Below are 11,868 nucleotides of genomic sequence, written 5' to 3'. Positions count from 1 at the left end.
GTTGGTGTAGTAGCTGTAGTTGGTGTAGTTAGTGTAGTTGGTGTAGTAGCTGTAGTTGGTGTAGTTGCTGTAGTTGCTGTAGTTGCTGTAGTTGGAGTAGTTATTGTGGTAGCTGTAGTTGGTGTAGTTACTGTAGTTTGGGTTAGTTGCTGTAGTTGGCATGTTGTAGTTGTTGTGGTTGGTGTATTTCGGTGTAGTTGCTGTATTTTGGTGTAGTTGGTGTAGTTTGTCATAGTTCCTGTAGTTTTTGTAGGTATACAAGATTTTATTCTGACAGATATTAACCAAAAATACGTAAATCGTAACTTACGTGAACACCAAAAAAAATTGTTTGGTGTTCTTCGGTTGTTCTTGCCTGGTTAATACAGATTTTTATTTTTGTTATTGTTGTTTTTGTTTGTTTAATGAAATGATGTCTCTTTGTTATCTCGCTTATTTTGAATATTATCATAATTGATTAACTTTCTTATAAAGCTTTCAACCGGTAAAATTATTTCGTAGATTTGTTTTGCATTGTTTTGGTTAGATGATCGCAGCAATAAACACTTCATTGGTATATTACCTTAAAGTTTCGGAAAGTAACGAGCCTCCCAAAGAAGCAACCCCCAGAAAGTTGCGTTAAGATTTCACAGATGTTAGGAAACCCCCACTGCCGGAAATTAACGAGCCCCAAAAGTAGCGACCTCAAAATTAATTTTCCCTTTATGCCAGAAATGACGAAAAAAGTTTGACACCACAAGCTATATTTAACTGATTCGTGTTTTATTTTTATGACTATATTGGTTTTTGATTTTCCATTTCAAAGGAAAATACATACATGTAACTATCATAAACTGATTGTACATTGCATTTTTTCCCGAAAGTGTTTTCTTGTTCTTTCCTAGATATCCGTACATAATTAGAGGGAAACCGTAATAAATCCTTTTTCCAAGAACAAAACTAGTAAACGATATATTTAAGGCAACTAGTCTTTACATATGCATATGCTCACAATTAACTGAAAAATAGAACTTAAGCCTATCTGTGTATGTGTACGGTACAGGTTTTTGTACCATTGATTCAACAATTATTTAATTGCAACCATGCCTTATTTCGTAATCTAAGTTATTAATTATTATATGATACCAATCACGTCGTTTGTTTGCAGTTTTTAAAGGGGCCCAGGGCTGCTACATATTCTTTGGCCTCTTAATCACCAAAGTGGTGATACGTTTATGACAAATACAAATTAATTACAACTATATTAGCCACGAGTAGGAACCATCAGTATCTGGTTTCCTCGCAAACAGATATTCTTCATCATAGTTCCATTTTTTTTTTACTCTTGTCACGAGGGTTTTGAAGTTGGCACAAAGTTAGCCATATTTGTTCTATTAAGAATTACAATTGTAACACTTGCACGCTTCACCAATTGTCGTCGTATGAAAATAGTAGACGTGCCTTTTTAGACTTCTTGCCTAAATGAGGAAAAATCAGAAGCATTTGATAAGCTACAGATTGACCCCAGTGCAAAGATAAGGTACGAGCTGGTAATAAATCCATGGTCAATTTATATTGTCTATTTATTAATTTCTGATCAAGCAATACGACATTAACCTGCTTTTGCTCCCTGTCGATTTATTTATTTCAACCACGTTATCATTTTTTAATCAAGTCTGCCCATTCTTAATTTGGCACGAAACAAATCAAATTCCTGTTGTAGTCGCTGTTATGTGTTATACTTTTTTCTGCTGATTCTATTATGCTTTTTATTAGGTACTTGTTCCGACTTCCAGTGAAAAAGGATCATACAGTTGAAACTGAAAATATACCTAAGATTCTAGAGTTCATTTTAAGAGAGGGTTTATTTTTCAATGACTAAAATATTTTCGAGTGATTTATGCAATTCAAGTACAAGAACTATTCAGTTCAATGTATAATTTACCTGAAACGCCCGTTTTTGCTCTTTTTGGGAAGCCTCCCATTGAACGTTTTCTTTTCCATGCGTGTAAATCCTTCTTCACACCTGAAATAAATGACAGGTTGAGATTGCTTTGTGTATTATAATCAGTAGATATACTTGACAGCCGTCGCGATGAAGCAAAACGTTGTAGACCTTTTGCTGTTTTTGAAAATTCCCTTAAAATTAAACTATCAGTTGAAGTCCATTATCAGGGTTAGCACCTTGCTAGGCGCGTTTATAGGCGAGCCTTAAATTTACATTTACGTGAATAACAAATGAGAATGTCATCTTAAAAAAAAGAAAAATTGAAACGTACGAAATAGTGTTGGCTCTTTGACCTCTCCTTCCACTACCTTCATTTTTGATGCAGTATCAGCAAAAATCGTATCTATGAGCAAAGGAGAGTTTGAATCAATCTTACTGAAGGGATTAAAGGTTTCGAATTAAGTTTGGCGCACGGTCGTTGTTTGACGGATTCATCATGACTTTCTTTTTTGTGAATCATAAGACGCAACTAAGTCGGCAAACAATTTTCGAAGACTTGTTCACATTTTAAACCAAAGTGAGTTTTAAAAGTTTCATCATTGACATAACAATGGAAAGCAGTCGGTTGGTTTTTTTCAATAATATTGAAAGTTTTATATAAAAATGTATATGATATATATTCTCGGTCAATGAAAATAGTTCCTGACCACTGATGGAAGAAAAAAAAAGAAAACGCCTCAATCATATCACTTGCTAAATTACCTTTAGGAGAATTAGCTAAATTATCTCCTGGGCGGCGGGCATCTACTACATCTTCGTCATCCACAACTGAAGGTAAAAATAAAAATGAAATAAGCTATTTTAGAATGGTTGATAACTGACCAAATGACCGAGACATTATTTTCCTGTTCGGCGTTAGTTTTTTTGCTAGTACATTATTAACGACTAAGACGCTCTCTTTATCTTACGTAACACTTAAAATTATTAAAGAGACCTATCAGGGAGAAAAAAATGTAATCAGAGGGAGAAGACGTTGCTACACGCCGTTAGCAGTTTGCATCACCACAAACATTTGTTTCTCAGCAAAAACAAATGAGACTGCCAAATGAAAGTCTAAACAAATGTTTTCTGACAAAGACGATCAGCTTGCTTTTTATACATATCTATACGGTCATGTTTTCGTCCAAAAAAGTCAAATATTAAGTAAGGACTTTAAAAACTGAAGGAATGCAAAAATTTGTCTTGTTTTTATTAAATAGCCACTGCCAATGGAAGTTATTGGAATTTTCTTCTACTTTTCCCAATTTTTTTTTTTACACAAGAAATGTTTCAGTTTAATGACTTACGCTTCTGAGTTGACTCTTGGATTTCTTTAGTCACCGTTATCCCATCTAGAAATGAAGACCAAATTGTTCGTTACCTCAGTATTCTCAATTTTAAAATATTTGCAACATTATATAAGTAATATTAACAGTGATGATGATATGATAATAATGATAAGGTAAGTTAGGATTTACTGTACCTACAAATGATTTAGTTAGTTCCATACACTTTAGATTTTTCAGAATCCAAAAATTAACTGATTTGCTTCACGAAATTCAGTGTCCCTCCATGTAAACTAAAAAGTAAACAATCGTACCTGAATTGGATTTTTCCGGCAAAGACTGTTCACAAGTTCCGTCCTTTGAAGGAGTTAACGCTAGCGTTGTAAGACAAAGAGAGAAATACATATAGTTCCAGACTTCAGAATTTTTTTTCTCACTCTATTGCGTTTTCGTTTATAAAAAATAACAACACCCATCAGGCATTCGCTGCAGAAAGTCTACGAGCGGTAAAAAGGGGCTTTACTGAACGAATGTTTAGAACTTAAAAATTTAATTCAATGTCAAAATTTCGTATGATTCTAAAGCTTGTTGATAATTCATCAAGAAAAATATAATGTCTTTATATTTGATAGGCTTAACTTTACGTCCATTTTTTTAGACCAAAATAACCCCAAATCTAAATATTACAGTGCAAGAACTAGAACACCGAAAGATTTTGAATCCGTTGAAATAAAATTAATTGCCTTCGATTTGTGACTTTCAACTTGATAAAACACTACTGCTCGTCTATTTAAGCATTACATGAACAATTCTGCAGATCTCGAACTTTTATCCGGGAAAACCCTCATCCTCGATTTGCACAATTCTATAGCTTACACCCACTGTTATGGGCCTCAAAATTCACATGCCCAGACATTTTCGAAGAAAGGACACTTTTGTAGAAACGAAATATGTTCAAACAAACCGTAACCTCTTCATAACATAAAAACGCTGGTAAAGATGTACCTTTCTCCAGGCAATCCCTTTCCTCGTCATTGAAGGCATTTAGTGAGAGAAGAGTTGTTCTAACACTCTTGCTCGCAGGGTTTGGTTTTCTGGCTTGGCTACCTCCGAGATTGCTTCTTTTAAGATGGCTGTGAAGGTTATCAGGATTATAATCCTTTCCCTGATAAAATCCAGGCATTATCACCAGGCAATCTGTACCTTTTGATCTACCCATTTTTACTGTTTTTAGTACCTGTTATCGTGTAAAAGACAAAAAATAGAAAGAATCAAATTACTGAGAAACGAAAGGGGATATACGCAGATAAAAGAGATGTTAAAGAGATCATTATAAATCTTATTGGGCTTGTATTGTATAAGAGATGTGCTCTACTTTTTTCAAATTGGACAGATTTTTTAGGGTTAAGATCCTCAGGTGTTGGCGGGTTGTATCGCAAGTAAGTTGTAGTTTTGATTTACTTGAAAATCATATCTTCTCATATTTCAATAAGCTAGACCGCAGTCTAGGGACAGATTCGTAAAAAGGATTGCAAGCAGTCAGTACCTCTGATATCGGTGTGTGTATGATGAATTCCTTCAGATCTTTCTTGAAGGCCTGCAGTACATTAAGGGCTTTTGGGACATCCTTATCGTCCCCACCTACTTCGTTCAAAATTTCACCGGGCTGGTTCGCTATTGCAAACGGAGCCACAGTCTCTTCAAAGAACTTGTCGAGAATTTTTTTGTGGTTGTCACCAAACAGTTCACTACTAATCTGAAACAAAATGATACATAAACAACAATAACAATAATATAGTCATGATAATAATAATGGTCGACAAAACGGATAACAGGGTAGAAATTATAGATATATTTGTGCCGTGGGACGCCAATATTGAGAGCATTAGTACTAGCAGAAGCTTTTGAACATTATAAAGACTCCTCAAGGTCAGTTCAGTGTAACCGTTACAATGGAATACAATAGGAGTTGGCTAGGTAGTAGGCTAGGTTTTCTGACTCTACTTGCGTGCGAGTAATGTACCGATGATAATGTAACGAGAAAGAGAAAAAAATATAATTATTAAGAAAACTAAAACCAAATTTCAAAAAAAAACGTGTTCAATATGTCCGTTATTTTCCAAAAAGGGATATCAACTCATATCACAAAATTCAAAAAATTCAATAGCTTACTCTCTGGCTAAACCACATCGAGGTCGCGTAAGGGAGAATTGAATCAGGTAAACACCCGTTAAGACGGGGTGTTACCCAAGGTATGAGATCTGAGGCAATCTCATCCATGCCTTCCCTTAAAAAGGTACTTCCCATCCGCACGAATGAAGCAATGGCACTAGAAAAGTACCCTTGATTAATCATTTTTTTAATGTGTACATGGGCAGACACTTCGTTTGCGGTGGCCCCTCTTACAGAAGGACCCAAGAACGGTATGTACACGAGCCTTCGAAGTTCCCTGAAAAATACAACAAAAGTCTAGCTCAGTCAAACAAGTGGAAACTGTTAGCGTGATGAAAGTAATGCATTATATCAGTCACCGTCAAAATACACAAGTATCTTCCAATCTTTCTTCTAAAGCACGGCTATTAAAATTAGAATCCCCCCGTCATTAATCCGGCCTCTGTAACTCTGGACACGTTAGTTAAGGAATAAATCTGGGGTAGTAAAAGACCAAAGTGGGAACGGTTGTATTACACGATCTGGATTACTTGTGAATGGTTAGACGGGTTTTTTTGGGTTCTATGGAAAATGCTCACCTTGCTGACCCAGAGACGGTTTCGTTCGATGTGATCATCAGACCACATCTGATTTTCTCATGCCCTCTTGATATTGTTTCACGGCTGGCTCCGTTAAAGAAGTCTATGAATAACTCCTTTAATGAGGAAATGTTAGGTGGGTCATCCAGAAAGACCCCTAGCGTGCATTGACTAGCACGTTGTAAAATTTTTTCTTTCGTTGCAGTTTTGATAAAACCAATATCCTGAATTCCTGCAAAGAAAATTTAACCTGGTCGTAAGCTTTGCATACAAACTGGAATTGGTACTTAAGATAGTTTTAACAGTTATTCCTTATTTTCTTTTTTGTCTAATCGTTTTCGCGTTTGACAGAATGCATCCTAATCTTGGTGTTCCTGTGGTACAAGGCCACAAAATTTCGAGGTATCACGGGCGACTGCCGATTAGCTAGCTGCCCCGCCATTGATCTTATTAGGGGCAACTTGGCCGGGAACTGGATTCCTTTCAACTCGATTTCGTTTCCGAAAGGAACATTCCGTAATGACTCTCATTCTAAGAAGCTTCAATTGGGTATCATAAGAAATTTTAGACCCAGCTAAGGGGATTATAAGATCACTTTTGGGCTGATGATAGACTTGTTCAAGTAACTGACCTGCGCACGCCATTGCTAGCTGTAGCGCAGTTGTCTTTCCTCTCCCTGCTGGACCAACCAGAACCACGGTAGGAGATCCATCCAGCTTTCTGACCGCGTCGGCATGGATGGTCATGGCAAAACATCCCATTGTAAACATTGTTGCGGCGAAATTGTGTTTCAGAGCCAGTTCCATAGTCTAGAAAAATCCACATGTCAACGTTATTCCCTTTGTGTTATAATGAAATCAGAAGTCAGGAGAAGTCTAGAGATAACTCCACTTTTTTAAGAGGTAATTCCTGGTTTGTAGCGACTAATATTTGTAGGCCTCTACGTACAAAATTGTTAGAACCGAAATGTTTGTGGATTTTGTAAGTTAGCCTAAACAGGTTGAATTGGTTCTTATTTTACAAAAATTTTTACTTTAGGGCATCACTTAATTTCGCGAATATTGAATGTCAAGAAACATCATGAGCCATATTTCGCGACTTTTAGGGAAAGGTATAATTAGAGTTTTTCTATTCATTAATATGTGAACTAAGGATACTTTGACCTTAGCCTGCGAGCAACCTCTCAATTTGAGGGATATCGAGAAAAGTACACGCGCGTATAAATAGGAGAGCTTGCTCGCAGGCTACTTTGACCTCAGAACAGTAATAACAGAATTAATAATTTTATCCTAACAAAATGAATGTTAACACACGAGACTTTCAACAGTAGGTTTCCGACAATAGCTACAAAGGAAATACTTAATCTCTAATAAACTTCGTTCTTATTATGTTTTGTCAGACATAATATGGAGGTCCTTATTCTGTCCATGGTTATGAAATGTATTAAATTTTGCGATATTAATTTTTGAGTATTAAAATTTCGCAATTTTTCCGACATCGAGAACTTTAATACTCACGAAATTTGAGGGAATAAAATATTGTACAACGTGCAAGTTTAACTAAAAATTGAAAAAGCAGATCCATCGAAAAGATGTGCGAAATGGATAGTGCAGATAATAAAAACGAACAAAAAATGGGCACAATAAAGCAGGGACCGCGCGGTAGCCTAGTGTTAAGTTAAAATTTAAAGTCTTTTATGGTATAGACGATTATTTCATTCTTTCACCTTTTTTATTAATTTTTAATTAAAATGATTGGCTGAAAACTTACTGATATAGCACTCTTAAAGGGCTCGATGGACAGCGGTGTCTGAATACTTGCTCTCAAGTGCCGATCATCAGGCAAAAAGGTGAATTCTCTCTCATTTGCGGGAATTAGTACCCCTTCTCCGGTGATTTGAACCTAAGACAAACAAACGACAGCGTTAAGAAATTAGTTCCTTTGCAGTGTCCGTTTTCAGATATAGTACATACAGCGTATTATTATTTATGATGCCATATTATGAATATTAAATGATCGCCAATAGAGGATCGCGTGAATCATGCAGATTATTAATTTAAGTTTAATTAATTAAAACAATAATAATAATAACAATAATAAAAAATAAAGCAAGTAGAAAGGAGAAAATATCAAATAACAGTTTTACAGGCCGAACGAAATAAAAAAAAAACAGAGAGTTTGAGATTAAAACGGGTTGATACTTTGTTGTTATGTAATCGAGAGTTAATGGTAGCAAGTAAACTAAATTACAGTCGACTCCAGTTAACTCGAACCCTCTATAACTCGAACCTCCCGTTAACTCAAAGCAATTTTCATTCCCCTTCAGATCATTTTCTACAGAATTTTACCCTCGATAACTCCAACTTTTTTCTATTTCCCTTGAAGGTTCGAATTATCGGGAGTCGACTGTAAAATATAAATGAAAATCATTAATAACAACAACAGCAAAAAACTAATACTAAAAACAAACCGAGGTAAGAAAGTAATAGCTGTAAATATTGCAAGTCCCTTTGTAACCCTGTTTTCACTTTCTTCACTATTTTTTCCTGTTTTGCCGTGACTTGAAAACTCGCAAATGAAGAACACGTCCCTAAGACGTATATGTGTATGAATCTCCTTTTACATATGCTAAAAAAACAAATATTTGTTTGAATGGTAACACACGCTAAGGATTGTCCGTACCCCCGTAAATGTTTAGCTATGCTCGAGTTTTCCTTGATATAAAGGAGGCATGTGTTATTTTGTCCATTTTCTGTGCCAGTGCCAAATTTTCAAAGCTGAAACTGCCTGAATAACTTAATTTGTAAATAATTGTCAACAATGCTCTACACCCCCCTCCCCCCCCCAAAAAAATACAGACTATCTTGTTCGAGGGCGAGAAAATTAATTTCTTCGCATAAGACATATACTATACGAAAATGTAAAAATTTTACGAGGGTACCTCTCTAATTATTGATTATACCTCGTCAGACAAAACAAATACATCTCCTTGTTCGTGGTACTCCGTGGGGATTTTTCCCAAGACATCAGTGACAAATAGTAGGGAATATTTTTTTCCATTGAGAAACTTGTTGATTTTTCGTACTAGTTCGTTTTTGAACATGTGTTCAGATAGCGAACACACCAGACCACCCGCTGCATTACCCCGGAGGGCTTTGTTCAGGTGATTCACGAAAACATCCAGTTTCGGATTTGACGGAACAAACGCGTTGCTGAAAACAAGCAAGACAACAGGTTGATGTCAACAAATCAGTCAAAGCAGTATCAGTTAATTGAGATGGCGTTAATGCGAATGAGAGTACAAAAATTGGGGCGTTTTGAAAAAAACACTAGCTTAAAAACCTTAATAGAAGTTTTTTGGGCCACTTTTTAGGGACCGTTCATTTTTTAACAAATGCCCATAATTTTACAAACCATCCATACCATCCATTACAGTAAATAATTTGCCGTATAAAAAGAACTAACTGAAAGTTTCTCTGTAGGTTCTCACTGTAGTAAACAGACCCCCTTTGGAACGACAGCTAAACAGACCATGTTAGTTCATTGTTTAAGGCCATTCAAAACTTCCATTTGATTAAAGCGCAGCAGTTGACTTTAATTGTTTTTCGTTTTTTTTTCTAGGGGGGGGGAGGTCATCTCAATTATCAGTCGGGAATCAAGGGGGGGGCACCAAAACCAATGTTGATGAAGAAGGGGGTTACCATATTCTACAGGAACTGCCCTTCAAATCTCACCATCCCCACCCCCACCCCCCCCCCCCCCCTACCCCATAAAAAAATTAACGGACCCTTTCTAGACTTTCTTTCTGGACTCATTCCGAAGTACTCTAGCCGAGTTATGTGTTGCGAGCCACCTGCTGCATGTAACCTCTGTTGAAAGTACCACAAAGCATTTTTCCACGAACAGAAAAACAGTTTTGTCACTCTTTTTTCCCTAAGAAATGTAAGCATGCTTTTTTCAAAAATTCTATAAAAAGGCCGGAAGCTCGACGTGTGGTTCGTGTAACACTCGGTTCATTCTCATTTCTGAAGCATTAATCATAACGAAAAATCCATGATTAAATTTTTTTTTCGTAGTTACGTAAATATCATAACCGAACTGAATATTTGGGGTCGAAACGTACGTTACGGAGAAAAAAATGCTTATTTCTGTATGGAGTAACGTGACAAGGGCGAAATACCATATTCATTTTTAGGGGCTGCGCACCCACATTGCTATTTTTAGACTGATGTACACGTGGACCAGTGCAATTTTTGTAAGCCTTTGGGCCAAAAATGGTACCGGAGTACTAAACACATTGCTATCCATAGATTTAACAAACTAAAAATTTGACCATACAAGTACATACATGTTCACGTTATGGGGAAACGTGGTGACCCTCATGATATATCCGTCCTTCGCCCCCATGACTTGATGTACTGGTTTGAAGGTGAAATTGGACGCCGCCTTAAATTTCTTAGTGACACGTCCTTCACTATCCTTCTCGGACGTCTGAATACACATTTTGCTCTCGCGGTCAACAACTTTAGACTTTCCCATTCTAGAATTAAGACAATTGATAGGCCATTAACTACCGTTTAATCCTGACTCGGAAAATGAGTATGATTAATGTAAAGCATCCGTTTAGTCAAAATATCGAGTGTACATGCAATTAATATCAATTTTATACATAGAGTCTAATAGTCACATAGAGTCAAATCTAGAGGTTAATTCGAATTAGCCGTTTCTGATTCATTTGGATCAAAGTTGGAGGACGGTCTTTTTTAGAAAATGGCGGAAACCGATTTACACGCTATGAATGGGGGAGTGTTTAGTGACATCCCAAAGACGCATGCGATGGAGATTAGGGACAAAACGGCTATATGGAGAGTACCTGCTATTAAGAATGGTCATTCATTCATATCTAAAGTTGCCTGCAAATGTTATATGACGGGAAATGCACTTAGAGATATTGGGTAAGCTGAGTAGGATACGAAAAAATCAGCAAGGTCTTACGGGAAGGGATTTCCTAACTTTCTACAATACTTTGAGGAACTTGTTTAAGATGACTATTTTACTTACGTTAATCCGCGAATGCTTTGGTCAACGGTTTCCTATGAAGAAAAGTCTTGGGGGTCCTCTTGAGACTCCACTCACTGAACAAGTGTCGGAACAAAAGTTGGATGCGAATTTTGTAATAGTAACGCGAGTAACTTTTTCAGGAAATAAATTCCTTATTTGGCCGTGCATAACTCTAGTTGCACCCCCATTTCACAATGTATTACGCATTTCAAATAAACGAAGATTAGCCAAGTGTACTTGCGTCTCTTGTGTCGCAACTTTTATAGGGCCTCTAGGCAAGATTTTTTTCCTTGTTTTAATCCATGTGACACCAATAAAGAGTTCTTATTTCTTTGTCCTATCAGTATTTTTAAGTTGGGTTTCTTTGGTGTATTGAAAGTCCCACGTTTTTTCCGTCAATATCGCAACTGTTTTTTAATCGGGTTGTGCTTTTTTTTTTGGTCTGGGTTAGCGACGATCCTCTAGAGATTCCTATCACATTTACGTAGGAAGGTAGAGAACGTTTACACAACCTGGAGCCCAAGCACCCAGCTGGGCCCAAGCATATCATATGGCAAAACTATTCCCGGAACTATTCCAGTTGTATTTGGCCTAATCGTTTGTTTCACCTTGTTATGCAAGACCTTTCTGCAAACACTTCTTTTTACTCATCATTTTATTTTATTTTATTTTTTTACCGCTCAAAAACATTACATTAAAGTTTTTGCTATCTAAAATTAGTGCAAAATTGAGCAATCATCATGTGAAAAAAGATATCAATCCGCGGGCGAGTACTCCCTTACATTTGCTTTGTGTAGAACAGGAG

General features: G+C 36.5%; 1 long non-coding RNA gene across 1 annotated transcript; it reads right to left on the bottom strand.

The window, feature by feature from the left end:
- Positions 1–645: 645 nt before the first annotated feature.
- Positions 646–2,844, bottom strand: LOC140939459 (uncharacterized). The gene is made up of 3 exons (XR_012165807.1): positions 2,259–2,844; positions 1,925–2,005; positions 646–1,457 (listed from the first exon to the last, which is right to left on the bottom strand). It is a non-coding gene; the product is annotated as an uncharacterized lncRNA (long non-coding RNA).
- Between the last annotated feature and the right edge of the window lie 9,024 nt (positions 2,845–11,868).

The sequence above is a fragment of the Porites lutea genome, chromosome 1, assembly GCF_958299795.1.
Source record: "Porites lutea chromosome 1, jaPorLute2.1, whole genome shotgun sequence".
In the NCBI taxonomy this organism is placed as follows: domain Eukaryota; kingdom Metazoa; phylum Cnidaria; class Anthozoa; order Scleractinia; family Poritidae; genus Porites; species Porites lutea.
The sequence above is the reverse complement of the archived record's forward strand: the minus strand, read 5'-3'. Positions and strand labels throughout refer to the sequence as shown.